The sequence below is a fragment of the Lactuca virosa genome, chromosome 5 (genome assembly GCF_052849685.1).
Source record: "Lactuca virosa cultivar CGN04683 chromosome 5, Lactuca_virosa_CGN04683_v6, whole genome shotgun sequence".
Classification (NCBI taxonomy): Eukaryota; Viridiplantae; Streptophyta; class Magnoliopsida; order Asterales; family Asteraceae; genus Lactuca; species Lactuca virosa.
In genome coordinates this window covers 144,268,105-144,289,964 of record NC_136430.1, presented here as the reverse complement: position 1 = coordinate 144,289,964, position 21,860 = coordinate 144,268,105, and positions in this window count along the sequence as shown.

The following is a 21,860-nucleotide window of genomic DNA, read 5'->3' as shown; positions in this document are numbered from 1 at the left end:
CTCACAAACGCTCAAGCACTCTTAGGGTTTCTCTCAAGGGTCTGGTAGCCGCAAATGGTGGCTATAAAGGTCCTTAAATAGGGCTCAGGCCCCGAGAATTAGGGTTTCATTAAACAGCGTGGACTCGCCGAGTCGTTCATTAAATCAAACCAAAGTGCGCAATCCCACTCGGCGAGTCTGAGCACCTACTCGCCGAGTCCCTTTCTAAAATTCAACTTAAATACTTAAAATAAGATACCTGGGAATCCGGATGTTACAATTCTCCCCCACTAGAATCAGACTTCGCCCTCGAAGTCCTGCTCGGCAAACAACTCTGGATGCTGTTCCCGCATCTCAAACTCCGGCTCCCAGGTCAGCTCGGACCCTTTCCGATGTTGCCACTGGACCTGCACCAGGGACACTTCCTTGTTCCTCAGAACCTTGATCTTCCGATCCCGGATCGCGATTGGTATGTCAGCATAGTTCAAGCTCGCATCCACCTGAATATCCTCCAGCGGTATCACCGCCGACTCGTCGGCTATACACTTCCTCAACTGAGACACGTGGAAGGTATCATGAATCTGGCTCAACTCCGCAGGTAGCTCCAACCGATATGCTACCTTGCCCACCCTAGCGGTCACCCTGAACGAACCAATATACCGGGGCCCCAGCTTGCCCCTCTTCCTGAACCGAATCACTCCTTTCCAAGGAGACACTTTCAGGAGTACGAAGTCCCCCACCTGGAACTCCAGCTCGGATCGTCGCCGATCTGCATAACTCTTCTGACGACTCTGAGTCGTCAGTAACCTCTGCCTAACCTGCTGTATTTCCTCTGTCGTCTGAAGCACTATCTTAGTGCTACCCATCACACGCTGCCCTACCTCTCCCCAGCAAATGGGAGTCCGACACCTCCTCCCATACAACAACTCGAAAGGAGGCATACCAATACTAGAATGGTGGTTGTTGTTGTAGGAAAACTCAGCCAATGGCAGATACGTGTCCCAACTTCCTCTGAAGTCCAACACACATGCTCGAAGCATGTCCTCGAGCGTCTGAATCGTCCGTTCACTCTGTCCATCCGTTTGTGGGTGGTAGGCGGTAATGAAATGCAATCTCGTACCGAACTCCTCGTGGAACTTCTTCCAGAACCTGGAAGTGAAACGTACATCTCGATCTGACACAATCGAGATCGGTACCCCATGACGCGATACCACCTCTCTCACATATAATTCTGCCAACCTCTCAGCAGAAGAGCTCTCACTGATAGCAAGAAAATGCGCGCTCTTCCTCAGCCGGTCGATGATCACCCAAATTGCATCGACACCCCTCGCGGTCCTCGGCTATTTGGTGATGAAATCCATGGAAATCTGTTCCCATTTCCACTGGGGAACCTCGAGCGGCTGCAACTTGCCATGCGGACGCTGGTGCTCGGCCTTAACCTTGCGGCAGGTCAAGAACCTCTCGACAAACCAAGCAACATTCCTCTTCATACTGGGCCACCAATAATCTTTCTTCAAGTCTAAATACATCTTCGTGGCCTCGGGATGGATCGAGAACCTCGATCGATGCGCCTCCTCCATCAGAATGGTACGTGCCCCGCCTGCATACGGCACCCAAATCCGACCTTGAAAGGTCATCAGCCCTCGACTATCGGTAACGAACCCAGGTACCTGTCCAATCACCCGCTCCCTCTTGCGGTTCTCAGGTCTCAGGGCCTCTTCCTGGGCTTCCCGAATGGTGTCCAACACCGGAGTCATCATTGTCAATCTCATATAAGTGCCTCGAATCGGGGCACTCTCCACCCTACGACTCAACGCATCAGCTACAACATTAGCTTTGCCCGGGTGGTACAGGATTTCACAATCGTAATCCTTTACCACGTCCAACCATCTCCTCTGACGCATATTCAGATTGGGCTGATCCATCAAATATTTCAAGCTCTTGTGGTCCGTGTATATGGTACACCGAACCCCATACAAATAGTGACGGCAGATCTTGAGGGCGAACACCACTGCTCCCAACTCCAAATCGTGGGTGGGATATCTCGTCTCATGAGGCTTCAGCTACCTCAATGCATACGCTATCACATGCCCCTTCTGCATAAGTACTGCACCCAACCCCGATATCGATGCGTCACAACACACCACAAAATCCTCCATCCCTTCCGGGAGGGCTAACACAGGGGCTTCGCATAATCTCTGGTGAAGTGTCTCAAACGAGGTCTGCTGCTCCGGACCCCATGAAAAAGCAACACCCTTCCGGGTCAACCTGGTGAGAGGCACGACGATCTTGGAGAAATCTCTGATAAATCTCCGATAGTAGCTGACCAATCCTAGAAAACTCCTGATCTCGGTGGGAGATCTCAGAACCTCCCAACTCATAACCGCCTCAATCTTGGCCGGATCCTCCAAAATCCCATCCTGGTTGACGAGATGCCCCAAGAACTGGACCTCCCGTAACTAGAACTCGCACTTGGAGAATTTGGCATAAAGCCTCTCCGTCCTCAATACCCCGAGAATCTCTCTCAGATGCTCCTCGTGCTGCTCTCTAGATCTCGAATACACCAGAATATCGTCGATGAACACGATCACCGAACAAATCCAACATCGGTCTACACACCCTGTTCATGAGATCCATGAACGCTGCTGGTGCATTGATGAGCCCGAAAGGCATCACCACGAACTCGTAATGCCCATAACGAGTCTTGAACGCCGTCTTCTGGATATCCTCATCACGCACTCTCATCTGATGATATCCAGACCTCAGATCAATCTTGGAGAACCAAGACGCTCCCTGCAACTGATCAAACAAATTGTCGATCCTCGGTAATGGATAACGGTTCTTGACCGTCAACTTATTGAACTCCCTGTAATCAATACACATCCGGTGTGAACCATCCTTTTTCTTGACAAAAAGGATCGGTGCTCCCCAGGGGGAGCAGCTCGGTCTAATAAACCCCTTCCCCAGCACCTGAAGCTGCGAGGGTAACTCCTGCATCTCTGGCGGCGCAAGGCGATAAGGCGCCTTGGCGATAGGCGCTGCCCCCGGAACCAAATCAATGCGGAACTCTACCTGCCTCTCGGGAGGCACACCCGACAACTACTCGGGAAAAACATCCGGGAACTCGCGCACTATCGAAACGTCATCCACCGAACTTGGCCCTTCAGCGGCCCCTCGTGTGTCCATCACATAGGCTACAAACCCGCTGCAGCCATGCTGTAAACTCTGCCTCGCTCTGGCAGCCGAACAAAACGCTGTCCCAGAACGGGTACCCTCGCCATACACCGTAAGTACTCCCCCACTGGGGTCTCGTATCTTCACCAACTGTCGCTCGCAGTCTATAACAGCCCCAAATCGGCTCAACCAACCCATGCCCACTATGACACACACGTCCCCCATCGCTATCGGGACCAGATCTATCGGGAACTCAACACCGAAGATCTTGAGTACACATCCTCGTATCACCTCCGTAGCATACACCGCTCGCTCGTCAACTATGGAAACTCGCAGAGGTCGACTCAACGCCTCTCGTCTGCTACTGATGTGCCGACTAAACGCTATCGACACAAACGATCGACTCGTACCCGACTCAAATAACACTAAGGCAGGTACAGAACTCACAAGAAAAGTACCTACGCATATCATCATATAAGCACAATATCTCAAGTCAACATAAATAAATAAAGAATACATACCAGCCACAACATCGGGCGCTGCGCGGACCTCCTCCGCTGTCAACTGGAAAGCTCTCCCGCGAGCCTTCGGTGCCTCGGCCTTTACTGGCCGAACCTCGGTAACCCTAGCAACAGGTGCAGATCCCTGCGCTGATCCCTGATGTAACTGCGGGCACTCGGCCTTCCAATGGCCAGTCTGGTTGCAATGAAAGCAAACCATAAATCCCTTGGGGCAATCTTTCGCGATATACCCCTCTTTGCCACATTTGTAGCAAGCACCCGATCGACAGACCCCATCATGTCCCTTGCCGCACTTCCCACAAGTGCGGCCCTTCTGGCCTCCAGATCTCGTATCAGCGGGCTTGGCTCGCTTGGCTGCCGGCTGAGACTGTGTCGGCCGCCGATCCATCCTATGATACTCGGCCTCCTCCCTGGCCTGAGTCTCCAACTCAATCTCCCTCTTCCGGGAATTTGCCTAGAGCTCAGCAAATGACCGGTAAGTCGAGTTCGACACGAACTCCCGAATGTCCCTCCTCAAAACGCCCAAATACCGACTCATCTGTGCCTGTTCAGTAGACACCTGCTCAGGGCAGAACATCGCCCTCTCATGAAACTTCTTGGTAACCACCGAACAGAATCAGTACCCTACTTGAGGGTCAAGAACTCCTGAACCAACCGTTCCCTCTCCACCGGGGAAACATCATGATGGTGAACCTCTCCCAGGTCACCGCTGAAATCTCTGTAAGTGTGAAGCTCGCCGTCACGAACTTCCACCAATCCTTCGCTCCCAAGCGGAGCTGGTTCAACGCGAACCGTACCCTCAGATGCTCTGGACATGAACACGTATAGAAGCATCCCTCGATATCAGAAATCCATCTCATCGCAGCGATCGGATCCTGCGTCCCATCAAACTCTGGTAGCTTCGTGTTGCTGAACTCTCGAAGCAACAACGAGTCACCTCCCTGAGGTCTGGCAGCAGCCACAGCTGCAGTAGCTGCAGCAGCCGCAGCCTCAGTCACCGCTGCGTACCGCTCATCAAACGTCTTAATCAATGTGGTCTTGATAGACCCAAACATCTCCGGAATCTCGGCTCGAATCGCCGCTGCCACCTCATCGTGGATCATGTGACGAAGCTCCTCGTCACCCACACCGCTCGTCTCAGGTCTGTGGCGTGTCCCAACCATGATGTCTCTGAAATACAACATAATAATATCAGAGACTCGCTCGAGCATACTCGCACTCGATAACTCAACCCTACTTGTTCCTTAGTATCCAAAGGATTCTTACTTAGGGTGCGCACTGCTCCGGTGTCTTCAGTAGTACGGGCCCTATACTACCGTCCGCACCGCATCAGCATTCACTCTAAGTCCTCCTCCTTGGATCCCAGGTCACAAGCACTCTATATCTCACTGGCATAGGCTACCCTTCGATAGACCCCTCATCAGCTCCTCACTGCTACCTACTCGCTCTCAAGCATCACATAGCAGCAAAATCCTTCCTAGGCTAAGGCATCAAAAAATCAGGCCATTCTAGTCCTAATATGAATACCTAGCCAACTCTAGCATGCATATCATATCATAACATATCTCATAACACATAAAGTAAGGGTACTTTGGGAAATCACCGTTCAGGCGTTGGCTGATCGTACACACTGCTTCCTTCTGCCTTTCTCAAAATCTTTTACTCTTTTAAAAAAAATTGTTTATTTTATGAAAAACTTTCTCAATTCCTAAGTTTCAGTTCAGATTCATCCGAAGATGCACCCGAATCCCTCAAACCAAGGCTCTGATACCAACTTGTAACAACGTAAATTTTCAAAACAATTTTTCATTTTTAAATCATACTTTCATTCACATGATAATCACAAAACATAATGTGTCACTGTGTCATAACAAAAACATGTCCCAGAATCTGAATAACATAAACTCCATAAGTGTGTACGGATCATGCCGGCGCCTTCCCACGGTCCTCGCTAGTACCTGAAACACATATCATAACAACTGTAAGCATAAATGCTTAGTGAGTTCCCCAAAATACCGCATTCCACACATACGCCTTTCCAGGCCACAACCCTATAGGATCTTCCGATCCATGTGTCTCAGGGGACTCCCGTCCCAAATCCCGGTAGACCTTCCGGTCCTACCTGTATTGACCTTCCGGTCCGTAACCTCTTGACCTTCTGGTCCATATCATACATAATCATACATAGCACATACATATCAAATAACCGCATATAGCACATACATCATAGCATACAAGACCTTCCGGTCACACATAAGTACCCTTCCAGGTACAGTATAGTGAGAAGACTCACCTCAATGAAGTCGGATAAACTCTCGTGCTCAACGTCCCGACTTTGCCTCCTCCTATTATTCAAATAACATCCTGATCAATATTCTCTCATCATCTCATCTCTACACACTAGGTAGAAGGCCATTCTACCCTTCCCTGAATTCTCCTGAATCAGTCTTGACCAGAACCCTAAAGTCAACGAAAGTCAACAGTAAAACTTTGACCCGACTCGTCGAGTGCACAAGGGCGACTCGACGAGTCCATGCGGGTCCTCTGAATCCTTTTAACCTCTCTTGGCTCGTCGAGTCATCCTTCCACTCGACGGGTTACACCTGTCACGAATCGCGGGGCAACCCCGACTCGACTCGTTGAGTCCACTTATGGACTCGGCGAGTTGCCGCCATGCTCATACTCAAATGACCTTCTGAGGTCAGATCTGTTCCTCTAATCCATAGATCTGACCTTCCCAAGCTCAATAAACACGTAAAGGTTCGATCTTGATACTCATGTAATGTCCAAATAACCCTACTTGATGAATTAGCCACAAATACAACATCCTAAGTCCATTTCTTCCATAACTCATCATAAAGCAAGGTGGATAGAGTTTTCTGGACCACTATGGGTCCAGATCTGAAGTCTAAACATGATAAGGGACCATATTCCCAACAAATCAACCCAATAAAGGGTATAGAAACCCTAGATCCATGGAATCTTTAACAAAACAGAAAAAGGATCGATATGCTACCTCAAGGATGATGTCCTTTGCTTGAAATCCACAGATATGCAACCTCCTTGGCCTCCTCTAAGCTGGAACCACCTTCTTCTTGCAAAACCAACCCACAAAGATCAAATAATGGATTCTTCCCTCTCACAAACGCTCAAGCACTCTTAGGGTTTCTCTCAAGGGTCTGGTAGCCGCAAATGGTGGCTATAAAGCTCCTTAAATAGGGCTCAGGCCCCGAGAATTAGGGTTTCATTAAACAGCATGGACTCGCCGAGTCCACGTATGGACTCGCCGAGTCCACGTATGGACTCGCCGAGTCCTTCATTAAATCAGACCAAAGTGTGCGATCCCACTCGGCGAGTCTGAGCGCCTACTCGCCGAGTCCCTTTCTAAAATTCAACATAAATACATAAAATAAGATACTTGGGAATCCGGATGTTACAACCACCCTCGCGTATACCCTGAATAGTGATAGGTGGGTTGTATCCGTCCATAGCCTCTCTGCTCGAACTTGGGTCTGTTGGACGAGTGGTATTTCGTGACGGTCTGCGGACATCCGACGATAAGACTTCGGAGGACAAAGTACTCTTCGCATGAGTACTTCAGGGTTTAGAATACGAAATATAAAACCGAGGTTTAGGTCGGACAGTCGATACGAATGACGAAAGTTTCGAGAACTTGACGATCGAAGCGATAGAAACATATGAACTTAGTATGGTGAGGACCACGTCAATTCATGAGGAATGATAGTAACAGACTCTTTGTTGAATAGAGTTCGGCCAATTTGAAAGAAACGTATGTTATACGATGATGTATCCATAGTGTGTTCGATAATGTACTCTTAGTGCGTTCGAAATGTACTTCTAGTGTTCGAAAATGTACTTCTAGTGTGTTCGACAATGTACTCTTTGTAAATTTTCTAGTGTTTTCTGTTTTCCTTTTGATGTTAACACTTCTATGTATCGTACCGCGATGAGCGGGTACATACAAATGAAAGTGTTTTGATAGTTGGTGATGATACTTTATATCATGATCCTCCTCGGTACCACTACGATAGCCTGTCATATACAAGTTATGAATATTTAAGGTGAATAAGACGGTCGACTGAGTAACTCTTCCTCAAATCCACAACCAAACAAGGAACAGGAATTAGGGCGGAATTACTCACTCTAAGTCTGCAACATCTTAGTTATCCACAACCGTGGTGTATATGCTACGCCATCATAGCTTCTCTAAACGGATCTTTTAGTTCTCTTGAATATTGTGACTTGTTCCTATGAGTGAGTTATTATAATTACTTTTAGGTGTTATCCCCAAGTTTTAATCTTATATAAATATAGATTAATTTTCAAAGCATTTACTAGGTCGAAAACGTACCACTGCTCGAAGGCGACTCCGAGGTCGATTCCCATGCGGTGATCATCAGAATTCGTCCATCCGCTCCTGAGTTCTTTGTTATCGGGCAGTCCTCCTGGTAGTGTCTAGTCTCACCATAGCCATAGCAGGCTTGGTTTTCTTCAACTTCGGGGACTTGGAAGATCGGTTGAGCCGGTGCCCTGCAGAAACGGACTTTGTGTCCCTTTCTGTGGCAGTTTAGACACTGCATTTTCCGGCATACTCCGATGTGGTGATAGTTGCACTTCCCACATTTCGGAAGGGTTCCAACATATCGACTGGTAGGTGCTGGAGTAGCAGGTGTTGTGGTGGTGTACATAGTACTCTTTCGTTCCTCCTGCGGGGTGTACTGTGTTGTTTGCTTCTCCTTCCTCTTGTTCCCCGACTTCTGTCCATAGTCCTCTTCCCTCGGTCGCTCGGGAACCGGGACTTCTACGCCATGGTGTACTTCATGGTCGATGAGTCGCTGGGCCAGACGTTTGGCACTATCGAATGTGGTTGGGTTAGAAGACAACACATTTCCTTGGGTCGGGGCAGTCAGACCCCAGATGTACCTTTCTATCTTCTTGCTCTCCGGGGTAACCATCCTGGGGCATAGTGCTGCCAAGTCGCTAAACCTGTCAATGTAGGCCACTATGTCTGAGCCAACCATCCTGAGCTCCCGTAGCTCTTGTTCCAGCTTTTGTACTTTGCCCATTGAGCAGTACTCTCTCATCATCCTTTCCTTCAAGTTTTCCTAGCCCATAGAGTTTGCCGCTGATAAAGTCAGTGACTTAACATGGCCATTCCACCATGTTAAGGCTCTGCCGAAGAAGGTGCAGGCAGCAAACTTCACTTTGCTCCCTTCGGGGCATGAACAGATCTTGAAAGTCGACTCTGTTCTCTCGAACCATTGCATCAGAGCGATGACTCCACCGTTTCCATCAAAGGAATTTGGTTTGCTGCTCATGAAGTCTTTATATGAACACTCCCTTGGGTGTTCGTGGGTATCTTCGAGGTTGATTAGGTGAGCACCGCTACTAGATCCAATGATACCACTTGCGCGAATTTGGGTTAGGGCGGTTGTCGTTGCTGCCGTTACCGCTGCCTGAAAAGCAGCTAGGTCGAACTGTGGCGGGGGTAGTGGCGGTTGAGTTGGATTTATCGGAGTAGTGCGTTTGTTCGATTTGCAAGGAGGCATCTTTGCTAAAAGAATACAAAGATGAGATGGAATAAGTCTATAGCAGTAGACACAAGCCGAAAGCTGAAAAGACAAGGTTATCCCAGTTCTGAGTATATTGGGTCCTGACTTCCACAGGGTTCTGGAAACAATTCATAAAAGAGTCTATACCTAATAAACTCTATGAATTTGAAATGGCTATCCTCGAATGAATATTTGTTACCTGAATAACTGTTACCAGCTGCATGTAAGAAAATAATTCTAACACATAATATGAGCAGTGTTTCCACTCACTCATTAAGTTAACCAAGATTATTATTTATTAGTGTGACGCATAAGACGTTTTGGTTACTTCGGTTGATCCTTCTTTGAAAACTCGTCATGAACTTGCTCTTGTTCCTTGTTGACTCTTATGTTTTCTACTTATGAGGAAGTGGTTACATCCATCTGGGTTTGACGTGCGAGAATGGAAGTGGCTAAAGAATCTATGAGATTAAATGAAATATTATGGGATGATCCTTACAGAGTCCTCCTACAATTGCACAATGTATACAAGTTGTATATAATTCAGGATTAAATAGACCTTCGAATAAGTGATCCTACTCCAAAACCACAACCAAACAAGGAACAGGTAGTGGAGCGTAGATAACAGATTCTAAGTCTATAGATTCCCAATTATATATAACCTTGGAAGTATACACTGTAGGATTATAGACCTATTTGTAAGGGTCTTTTAAGTTATCACATAAGTTGTTTATATAGTGCCTAAAATACTCCTATAGTATTTTAATGTAATGTACTTAGTATGTTTCAAACTTGTTATCTCGTTATAGTATCATAGAATACTCCTATAGTATTCTAACTCAAATGTACTTGTTCTAGTATTCCCTTGACTTAGTATTCGGTAAGTTTTAAGACTGTTGCAACACCACATCACTCCCAAACACATGTCAGTCACATCTCGAATGAATATAGTTGATCAGGCTATATTGATCCTAGCTATGATTACATAACTATTCAGGTTTGATGACAGTGTCCAACCTTTAAATACTTTAGTTCTGTTCTCCTTGTGATACTTGGTCTAGTATGTACATGTATAGCAAGTAGGTATATTTTTATAACTTATCGTTATACTCCTGAACTATACCATTATCCAAAGCACTTAAGCTCCATTGTATTTATAGTTGTATATGTTTTATCGGTTGATATACTTAGTTCACTATAAACAATGCTCTGATACCAATCTGTCACACCCTAAAACCGGAACGACAGAAACGTTCTGGGGTGGAGGACGTCATGTTTAGTGTCACAAGACATGCATCATAGTAATCAAAGTAATAAACAACCATTTCATTAGAAGGAAAGTGTTTACAAGGTGTGTGTTCACGAAACATAGAATACATAAGCAAATAACAAACAAGACTTGAAGCTATACTCCTCCATATTCTGAATCCCAGTGCGAGTACCTGTCTACTAGGCTCCTGAGAATACAAGTTATTTTAAAGAGTTGATCATCAATTAAGCTGGTGAGTTCATAAGATTTTAGTGATGTAAGTAAGTTGTAAAATGTTGTAGTACAATGCTGTTGAAAATGTAGTTGAAAAATGTAGTGAGTTGTAAGTTCTGTTTAGAAAAGTTCGCCTGTTCCTCTTAGGGAATCCTATATTTCCTACTTTGATGAAAGATACGTAAAAATGATCCTACAATCCCTTCTATGAGTACTAAATGGATACAAGTGATATAAAACTCAGAGTAAACAAGCAATCGACTGTGCGCATCTGCCCTAAGCTCACCACCAATAAGGAACAGGGAGTAAGGCGGATAGCATACATTCCATTGTTTGTTACATCAATGTTGTGGATAACTCTGGTGTGTTCACTTGTTACTCATGGAGATAATTGTAATGGTTTCTTTATATTTAATGAAAAGATTCTTTAAGAAAAACCCTTATCTCTTATAATAAAATGGTGACCACACTGATTACTTCTATAATTACCTAGTTTGTACTGGCTATATATGATCTAAAATCGGATAGAGAGTTAATTGGGTGAATCTGCCCTAAGCCCACAACCAAACAAGGAACAGGAAGTAAGGCGGAAAACACACATCCAACTACCTATTGGGTATTAATGAATATACCCATGATGTATAAACTAAAGTATTATAGAGTTAATCACCTAAGGTCCTTTAAGTTATACTGGTTTAATAAGATGGATTAAACCCTTAACTGGTAAGTTTCTAGTTTTGTATACCAAAAGTTCTGATTTGGAAAGTATGTTCTATACTAGAAAACTGTGCATCGACTCTGTGTCCTATTACTTGACCCATACCTGTTACCCTTATGATGAATCAATGTATACTGTACATATATATCTAGAATCGAATAGATAATAGACTGGGTGAATCTGCTCCAAGCCCACTACCAAACAAGGAACAGGAAATGAAGCGGAGAGCATACATCCTATTACCTGTCGGATCATATTTATATATATATATATATATACATATATATATATATATATATATATATATATATATATACATATATATATATATATATATATATATATATATATATATATATATATATATATATATATACATATATATATATATATATATATATATATATATATATATATATATATATATATATATCCTTGGATGTATACATTAAGGAATCATAAGGTTAGCATTATGGCCCTTTCTACTAAACGTAGCCTTTTACCAAGGCATCAAATGTTATGTATGTTTGTTTCTTGTATTAGTGTGTATTTTCCCGAGTGAGACTCTCATTAACTAAATATATTTCATACATTAATGAATATGTGAGAAGTTCACAAAGTAAATGTAATAAGGAAAATAATGTTTTACCTCAGCAGTGACACTACTGGCTATAAAGTAATAAAATACCGACTCCAGGTAGTATTAAATGTACATTACACCTCGGGGAGTCATTTTGTAATAAAATACAGACTCTAGGTGGTATTAAATGGACAATACACCTCGAGGAGTCTTTTTGCCTTTAATCTCAAGTTGGTTAATTAAAGGTTTAAATGTGAACTCGTATGTAACCATGCTGATCGACGACTGAATAAAAGATGACCCTCCGGTGTCATATGTAGTGAGGTGACATTTGTCACCCCTTGGCCTTATCGGTTGGGACTGTAGCTAGCAGTCAGGGTGTGGGAGTGTCTGTCTTGTATAGATCTATATACAAGATGACCGCTCTCCCTCCAGGAGACTCTGTTTATAATTTGATGCAACACAGTGTCGTTGTATCCTAAAATGGTATGTCACATTTATTTATCGTATAACAGTGTTTGTATAGTAAGTCATAATGTAGTAATGTTCACTCTGTACTAGTGTATAGTATACTCTTTTGTATAGTGTATAGTATGAAATGTTTCTCAAAATAGTGTGTTCTGACTCATGTATGAACTGACTCTTTGTATGCTTCATTGTACTAGAAGTAAAGGGTAGTCTCTTCCTAAAGTATACCTATTATAGTTTACTAATGTTTTCCTTGAACTGTTATTGAAAAGCCTCTTTTATTTACTAAGTTATGCTTGTACTCTAAAAACGGAGTTTTGCTAAAACTATAAAGTAACATAACTTTAAAACAGTTTTTGAAATGTTTTGATCACTCATAAAAGATATAAGTAATCCTTTTGAAAATGTTTATAACAAACAATTACACAATTATCATTGTGTTAAACTTGTATCCCCCCCTTAAAACATTTAAAACAGTTAAAAGATTCATTACGAGGTATGAACTCACCTGATGTGGGTGATTCAACGGATACGCGTGCAAGGATGAGAAGTTCCACGAGTGAAGTCCAGAGACACAACAAGTCCTAAATGACATACATTGGCATGTATTGACAGAAATATAGTGTTCGGAAGCAACCCAATGCAAGGAAACACCTCCCGGGACTACGAAACACTTTGACCAAGTGTTGGAATCACATGTGATTCAATTTAATGGAGTGTACGGCCACTTGAGGGAGTGTGCGGCCATGGGTGTGCGGCCAGGGAGTGTGCGGCCGCACACTCATGGTAATGAGTGCACAAAAGTCTATTCTAATGATAGGGAAGCTTGTAGGACAATTTCTCAACAAGTGTTGAAGCTAGAAAGGCACTTTGGAGGCCCTTAAGCACTAAACAAAGGGGTGTATGGCCACATGGAGTGTGTGCGGCCGTATACTCCTTGATGAACATGGTTTGGACGTTTTCTAAGGCTCACATCTAGTAAGTAACAAGCTTAGGGAATGGTACTCACGATATGGAAGCCTTTAGGGGTGTTTTGAGGGGTGTACGGCCACACCTGTGTGTGCGGCCGCACACACCATATGTTCTTGAGTTCTGGGCAGTTTCAAGGCCTTATTCTCGTGTTCTTAACAAGTTCTAAGCTCGAGAAGGCTCAAAATCACCAAGAACACGTGTGTGTTCTTGGTGTTCTTGGTGAAATGGTTGGAGATTTGAAGATCTAGCCAGGACATGTTTTCAAATGGGTGAAATCAAAGGGTGTTTGTGACAACCCGAAATTTCTATTCAGTACAACCATTCACTTCAATAGAAGTCAGAACAGTTTCAGCAAACTTTCAAACTTTTTGGAATAAGTTTGAGTGTTTTAAGATTAGTACTTCGGGAGATATCAGGAGAGAGGATGCCCTAGGGTTTATTGTGCAACAATAAAGTCCCAAAACTCCAAGAGTTTGGAGTTTACGGCCTAAACTTGGTGTTTACGGCCGTAAACCCCAAGAGTATATATATGGCACTTAGCCATTTTAATCACTTTTTCACTTTTCAAGAGAAAAACTCAAATTATCTCAAGTATCATTCAACAATTCTTCAAGATCTTCAACTTGTAAGTGTTTCTAGCCCTAATAAGTTGATATATTACTTAATCTAGTGATTTAACACACTTCCATCCGTGAAATTATTCCAAAAGGTTAGATCTTCAAGTTTCACCAAGAACACCAAGAACACACACTAGTGTTCTTGGACTTTTAACACCTTTTCAATCCTCTATCTTGTAAGTACTTCTATCCTAGAGTATAATAAGGCTTGTTAAACTTCTATACATCAAGAAAACACCAAGGAAACCAAGGATCAATGGTGTTTACGGTCCAAGAACACCTTGGACCGTAAACCCTAAAAAGGGTGCCAAAGTGTGCCCTAGTCCCTTCTAAGCCTTGGAAACTAGCCTAGATCCCTTCCTTAATGTGTTTTGGACTTGAAAACATCAAAAGACCATAAACCATTTGGGTTTACGGCCGTAAACCCAAAGGCAAATGGTCCAAGGACCGTAAACTCCATTTAGGAGTGAAATGGTGCCCAAATCACTTCCATAGGCTTATACTTCAAGTGGAAATGCTTCTAAGGACTTGTTGAGCTTCAAAACAACACATGGTCAAAGAAGCAGGAGTTTATGGCCATAAACTCATGGGTTTGCGACCGTAAACTCAAAGAGTTATGGTCACAAAACCGTAAACTCATATAAAGGGTTCCCTTGAACCCTAAACTCAATAGCAATGTCCTACAACATTTAGATACAATACTTAGCACTTATAACACTTATATAAGGTTTTTTTCATGCCCTAGGATGTCTTAACTTTGTTAATTAGTTGTTTAAACACTAATTGGATACATATATGTGTTATTATATGTTAACTAGGATCATTGTGTGTGTACAAGTCTTCACTTGACACCCAACAATCCTATATCATCAGTTCATCCAAACCACTCACTACAGGTGAGTTTATACCCCTTAATTAACCTTTTAAATGTTTTTAAATGCTTTTATGGGGGGAATACAAGTTGAATTATTGTAGTTATTATATCAATCACATGTGATTAATAACTACCAAACAAGTGGATTTCTTACTTTTCAAACTGTGTTACCAAACTGTTTTACAAACTCCTTTTCATGTCAAATACTTTTACTTAAACTCTTTTAAACTTATATTCTGTTAAATGTGTATCTATATAGATATAGTTATATAAGTAGGATTGAAAGGACTTAGGATTGATAGCTCACCTTACTTCCTGTTCCTTGTTTGGTTGTGGACTTAGGGTATTAGGGTTATCTGTCTGAAGGTCGTTTGAATCCTAGTTATATATTACGTATATGTATAAAGATACAAAGGTTCCTTCTTTCATTCAGCTCCATACCTTTGGTTAGCAAGGGCATACAAACATGTTCATACATTACTAGTAAGCTACTATAGGAGTAGTTTAGGAAGATACTAATACTATTACTAGAACAATGAAACATACAAAGAGTCAGTTCATACATGAAACAATACCATACAGAGTAGATAACAAACAATACCATACAGAGTAGATAACAAACAATACCATACAGAGAAAGAGATAACAAACAATACCATACAGAGAAAGAGATAACAAACAATACCATATAGAGAGAACATACAGGCTAGACAGAGGTAGAACATACAATACAGCTAGCACATTCATTACATATACATTACATTTAGTTATGTGAGCCACTTAACGGGGGACATGACACTACATGTCATGACCCGTTTTGTATCCACAATCTCCTTAATTGGGGAGCGTATGAGTTTGTGTATAGATCTATACTGTATTGGCTATCCTACACCTTGTTGTTCGCTACAGTGGGACTTGCAAGTCTACGAGTGCCAAACGTCATTTCTTACGACGTCTTACATCGTCGTTTTTCTATTGAGTCGGTAGCAGGATACAGGCCGATCACATGGTACTTTAAATAACAATTGGTTTAAAGTAGTTAGTACATCCGTAGTTACTTAATACAACACTACAGTACTATATCATTTTCCCATTACATTTACTTTGTGATATTCACACAATAAACAATAATGTAAAAACTATATTTTTGGTTAATGATAGTCGGATTTGGGAAAATACACACTCTTATAAGAGACACACACACAGATACTAGATGCCTTGGTAGAAGGATACTTTTAGTAGGAAACATAGGGTTTTCTTGGAGAGTTCAAACAATTACAAACTGTTACAAACATATATACAATTACAAACTTACAAAACACTTTCATACAACTGCAGACACTAATATACTTATGATCTCACCAGCTTTAAAGTTGATAAACTATTTCAAAATAACTTGTATTCTCAGGTCGCCATTAGGTACCGGAGCCAGGTTTTTGCGAAGATGGAGCTCGTTCAAGACTCATCTTTATTTTGATGTATATTATTTTTGGTGTCTATATAACTTGACAGAACACACTTGTATGAAATCATATTATCAATGCAATGGATGATGTTGTTACTTGTTTACTACTTTGCATTGTTGTAATACTGTACATGACGTCCTCCACCCCCGAACGATTCCTCCGTTCCGGTTTTGGGGTGTGACAGATTGGTATCAGAGCATTGTTTATAGTGAATCGAGTGTATCAACCCATAAAAGATATACGAACTATAAACACAGCGGGATTAAAATACTCTGATAAAGAGTTTATACTTTTAAATAATAAAATATTTAACTAAGTATACATACCTGCATTCATACTAAAATCAGAGTCACTAGGACAGAACAAAAGTATTGTGATTGTTGGACAGCACGAGCAGACTTAGAGACATATGGTCAACCCTGGGAAGATGTAGCCTGATCAACTACATTATCCGAGGAGTGATTAGCATGTGCCTAAGTATGGTTGTGAGGTTGCAACAAGTCTAAAAACTTACCAACACTACTACAACGAGAACAATAGAACATAACATAAACTTAAAATACTATAGGAGTATTTTGCGTGACTATTAATTTCTTATCTGAGAACTAAAAAGGTCTTTATTAGTATGTCAATAGTTGCGGGGTGGATACATTAAAGTTATAGGTAACTAGGATGGCATAGACTTAGAATCTGTGATCTTTGCTCTACTTCCTGTTCCTTGTTTGGTTGTGGGCTTAGAGTTAGGGTCACTATTTGAAGGTCTATCCTGTCTTGGTTACATATAACTGGTATGCACTAAAAAAGTGTTGAAGTAACTGATAAAGATCATCTTATAATTATCTAACTAGTTCGTCTATTTAGTTATTTCTTTATCCCTTTTCTCGCGTAGATAACATGGCTGGATTCCATCCCCACGGAAACTTGTACCTCCCTAACCAAGGTAATGATGGAGGGTTTGAAGCAGAGCCAGAAAATGATCACCCAATCCCTATGGATGGTCACCAGGCTGAAGGCTTTGCAGATGGTTCTGACTCCGAGCCAGAAGTTGAGAACCTACCCCCAATGGCACTTGTTCCAAATCCTAACCCTCGTCCAGCTTTTCAAGGCCCGACGCCTCTGTGGGTGGAAAGCTTGGAAACATGGAGCCAAGGACAAGATCAGCCCATGCCATTCAATGGAGACCGAAGCTTTTATGACCTGAGCGAAGGGGGCTCAGCAGACAGAGTCTTGCCAATCCTGGTCCGAAGAGTGGCCCGAAATGAGATTCAAGGCAGGACAGCTCTCCATCAAATCATGGAAGTTGTCACGAATGCAAGAATGCATACACTCCGCACCATTCGTCTGGAAGATGCTCGTGACAGATCCAGAGTAGACCATGAGACCCTGCGACAAGAGCTAGCCGAAACTCGAGCTGAAGTCATAGAGCTCCGAGTACGCCAAAGGGTGTACGAAAGGCACCTAATTGATATGGAGCGCCAACTTGCTGAACTAAGGGTTCACCCAAGGGATAACCGTCCCCAGTAAGAGACATTCTACCTTTCATTCCCTAGTTGAAAGATTAGTCTTCTTAGCTATGCTCTAAGTACTTCCTTTCTAAGTAGATAACTTTATACTGTAAGTACCTTCTTGTTAGGCCAGTATGCCGTCAAAACTTTTGTTACCTCGTATAAGATGTAAGACCTACTCCAAGGTCATTTTTCCCAAGCGTATTACATCTTAAATATCAATGATTTTGACAGTTGGCTAATTTGTGTGTCACGCTTTGTTCAAAAACTTTCATCATTCTATAGTTGCAGTCTATCTAAAACCCACTCTAGTCAAGTTATTGGACTAGGGTAATTTAACTCGGGGATCATTCCCAATTCTCTTTCGAAGGTTGGATCATGTTATCCACCAACCAATGGAACCCCGGTTTGACCGACAAACGTCTTGTACCCATTCTATGAACTTACTCCTACCCTGTACTATGACTACATCATAGGGGTGTAGGTCAAACCCTCGAGAACATACTTCTACTCTTTTCATGAGCGATCGAAATACATCTAGGTTCAACCATAATCGCACACGAACTCATTTTCTTTTCATGTAACAGAATCATATCGCCAAAGAAAAGTAAACAACCCAGCAGCCAAACACCAACTCTTCAGATTGATGCAGCCACCTTTCAAGCTGCAGTCACAGCTGTCGTGACAGCTGTCATGACTCACCTAAACGCTAACAATGCAAATGTTAGCGGGATGGGTATCCATAATTCCAATCAAAGTAACAACCAAATACATCAGCGAGTATCAAACTACCACGACACTCTGAATCTCAAACCCAAGAGTAATAAACGAAAATTTCGGGATAGATTTAAAGGCAAATCACCCGAAGGCACGAAGAAGAGACAACAACCTATGGCAGCCTTCGCAGCCACGACGTCTGTAACTCCTACTACCATCCCTACTAGTATCCCGGTTATTCTTAACCCAGCCAGACAGTATGTCGGAAAGCTACCGAAGTGCAACAAGTGCAGCTTCCATCATCTATGTAGTTGTCGTCTGTTGCACTGCAATAACTGCAACAAAGACGGACACGCTACCCGCTTCTGCAGGACAGGGATCCAACACCTTACTTCAACCACCAATGTCTAAATCTCTCGGATATGCCATCTATGTGGCGTAATGGGACATTTCAAAAGGGACTGCCCAACAGAGAGGGGTGATGGGGGAACAGGAGGAATTTGACCCCAGAACAATGGAAGACAGCTAAGGACCCTACTATAGTGTAGGAACGCTTCAAATCGGCAGTATTGTGTATGCTTTAAACTGTTTAAAACTAGTGCAACCCGAGTCGTATCTTTTGCGAGATCTAGTCAGAAAAAGGGATCCTCGTGCTGCGTATACTTGTCTTTTGTAGTATACCTTGTTCACAGCAGTAGTCTAGTAGTTAATCTAAAGTATTGAAACTCTGTTAAAAGTTGCACTTTCGTGTTTTGTCTGAAACACCGTTATGATCAAATTTAGTGCCTTTATTTCCGAGTGATTCCGATATTATCATACAACTTGAGTCAATTCGATCCACACAATACCAGTTTCGTGCGCACATCCCGTTCTCGAAATCGCCTTTCTAGCGAAGCAGTCATTCTAGAACTCCGCAGTACTCATGCATAGAGTGCCTCATGTTTTGTAACTTTCCGAAGAAACGTCAGAAAAACCTCCTCGGAGTACCACTCGTACAGTACGTCAAGTTCAGTACAAGGACCCTTACGGTTGATCTATCCCTGAAGAATGTATACACAAGGGTAGTATATAATCAAGGTTCTACAGGTTTACAATTGATGATTCCGCTTTAACTTCTTTTCCTTGTTTGGATGTGAGCTTAAAGGAGAATCATTTATTCGTCTACCTTTTCAATCTTAATTATATACGACTCGTATACACGAGACTGTGATTGATGAACCATGTATGACTTCCAATATGAACTTCAGGACGGAGACTACTTAATACTATGAGTGATCGTGCCGTTATGCGAACAAACCTAGAACCCAACACGACTCCTGTAACCAGATCGCCCTGCAGTCTAACACCTACGGAGATACAAGAACCGTCCGGACAACTTAACGACTACTCAGCAATAGAATTGGAAGACCAAGCTCCTCACCATGGAGAGCTCCGACCTTATTCTTCAAGAAGATAGATGGATTGTATCGTAAGTACATCGACTATCGGAGACCTCACCAAGATTTCCATTAGAAATCATTATCTCTGCCTCGAATAGATGAGTTGGTTGACCAACCACAAGGAACGATGTACCTTTCAAAAATGGACCTGAGATTTGAATATCACCAGTTGCGAGTATTAGAGAAGGATGTCCCGAGGACAATCTTTCGAACTCGATGCGGACGCTACAAGTCCGTAGTGATACCCCTCGGATAGGACCAATACGCCCGTAGTATTCATGAACTTAGTGAATAGGATACGCCATTCTTACTTGGATCAGTTCGTCATTGTCCTTGTAAATGACTTACTTATCTACTCTCAAAGTAAGAAGGAAATCATAAAGAGCATCTACAACAAACCATGGAAACAATACGATCAGAGAAGCTTTACGCGAAGTTCTCTAAATACGAGTTTTGGAATTGAAGAGTCAAATTCCTAGGACACACCATTAGTGATGTGGGAATTCTTGAGGACCCTTTCAATTAATCAAAACCGTTGAGAATTTGTCAGCACCGAACACGCCGACGGGAATTCGCCAAATTCTAGGTCTCGCTGACCTACTGTCGTAGTTCATTTAGAACTCCTCGCAAATTACGGAACCTCTTACGACTTTGACCCAGAAGGGAGCGACCCTTGACTGGGAAGAGAATCAAGAGGAAGAAACCTTTGGAACTCCAGGTGAGAGACCAAATTCTTTTGGAAGTCTCACTCTGGGAAGGCTTGATACGCTTCGGAAAGCGTGGAAGGCTAAAATCCAAGATAGTTAAGACCTCCGAGATTCTTGCCAGAATCGGCCTTGTAACTCACAAATTCAACCTACTCGCGAACTCAGTAACGTACATTTTACCCTCCACTTCTCGAACTTGAAAAAGTACCTTTCCGTCAGGACTCTTGTAATCCCACTCGACGAGATCGAGATCAACGAGAGCCTCACCTTTGTGGAAGAACCGTAGTGACCATGGACTGAGAGGTCAGACGAACGATTCAGAGCCGCTTCCCATTGGTGAAGGTTCGCTGGAATGCCAACCGAGGACCTGAATTCACTTTAGAGCGCGAGAATAAATTGATTAGGAAGTATCCCCACTTCTTGTCTCGATTATTCATTCCTACTCCTTTACCTAAATTCTAATTTCGAGACGAAATTCCTTCTAACGGGGGGATGATGTGACAACCCAAAATTTCTATTCGGTACAACCATTCACTTCAATAGAAGTCAGAACAGTTTCTGCAAACTTTCAAACTTTTTGGAATAAGTTTGAGTGTTTTAAGATTAGTACTTCGGGAGATATCAGGAGAGAGGATGCCCTAGGGTTTATTGTGCAACAATAAAGTCCCAAAACTCCAAGAGTTTGGAGTTTACGGCCTAAACTTAGTGTTTACGGCCGTAAACCCAAAGAGTATATATATGGCACTTAGCCATTTTAATCACTTTTTCACTTTTCAATAGCAAAACACAAATCCTCTCAAGTATCATCCAACAATTCTTCAAGATCTTCAACTTGTAAGTGTTTCTAGCCCTAATAAGTTGATATATTACCTAATCTAGTGATTTAACACACTTCCATCCGTGAAATCATTCCAAAAGGTTAGATCTTCAAGTTTCACCAAGAACACCAAGAACACACACTAGTGTTCTTGGACTTTTAGCACCTTTTCAAGCCTCTATCTTGTAAGTACTTCTATCCTAGAGTATAATAAGGCTTGTTACACTTCTATACATCAAGAAAACACCAA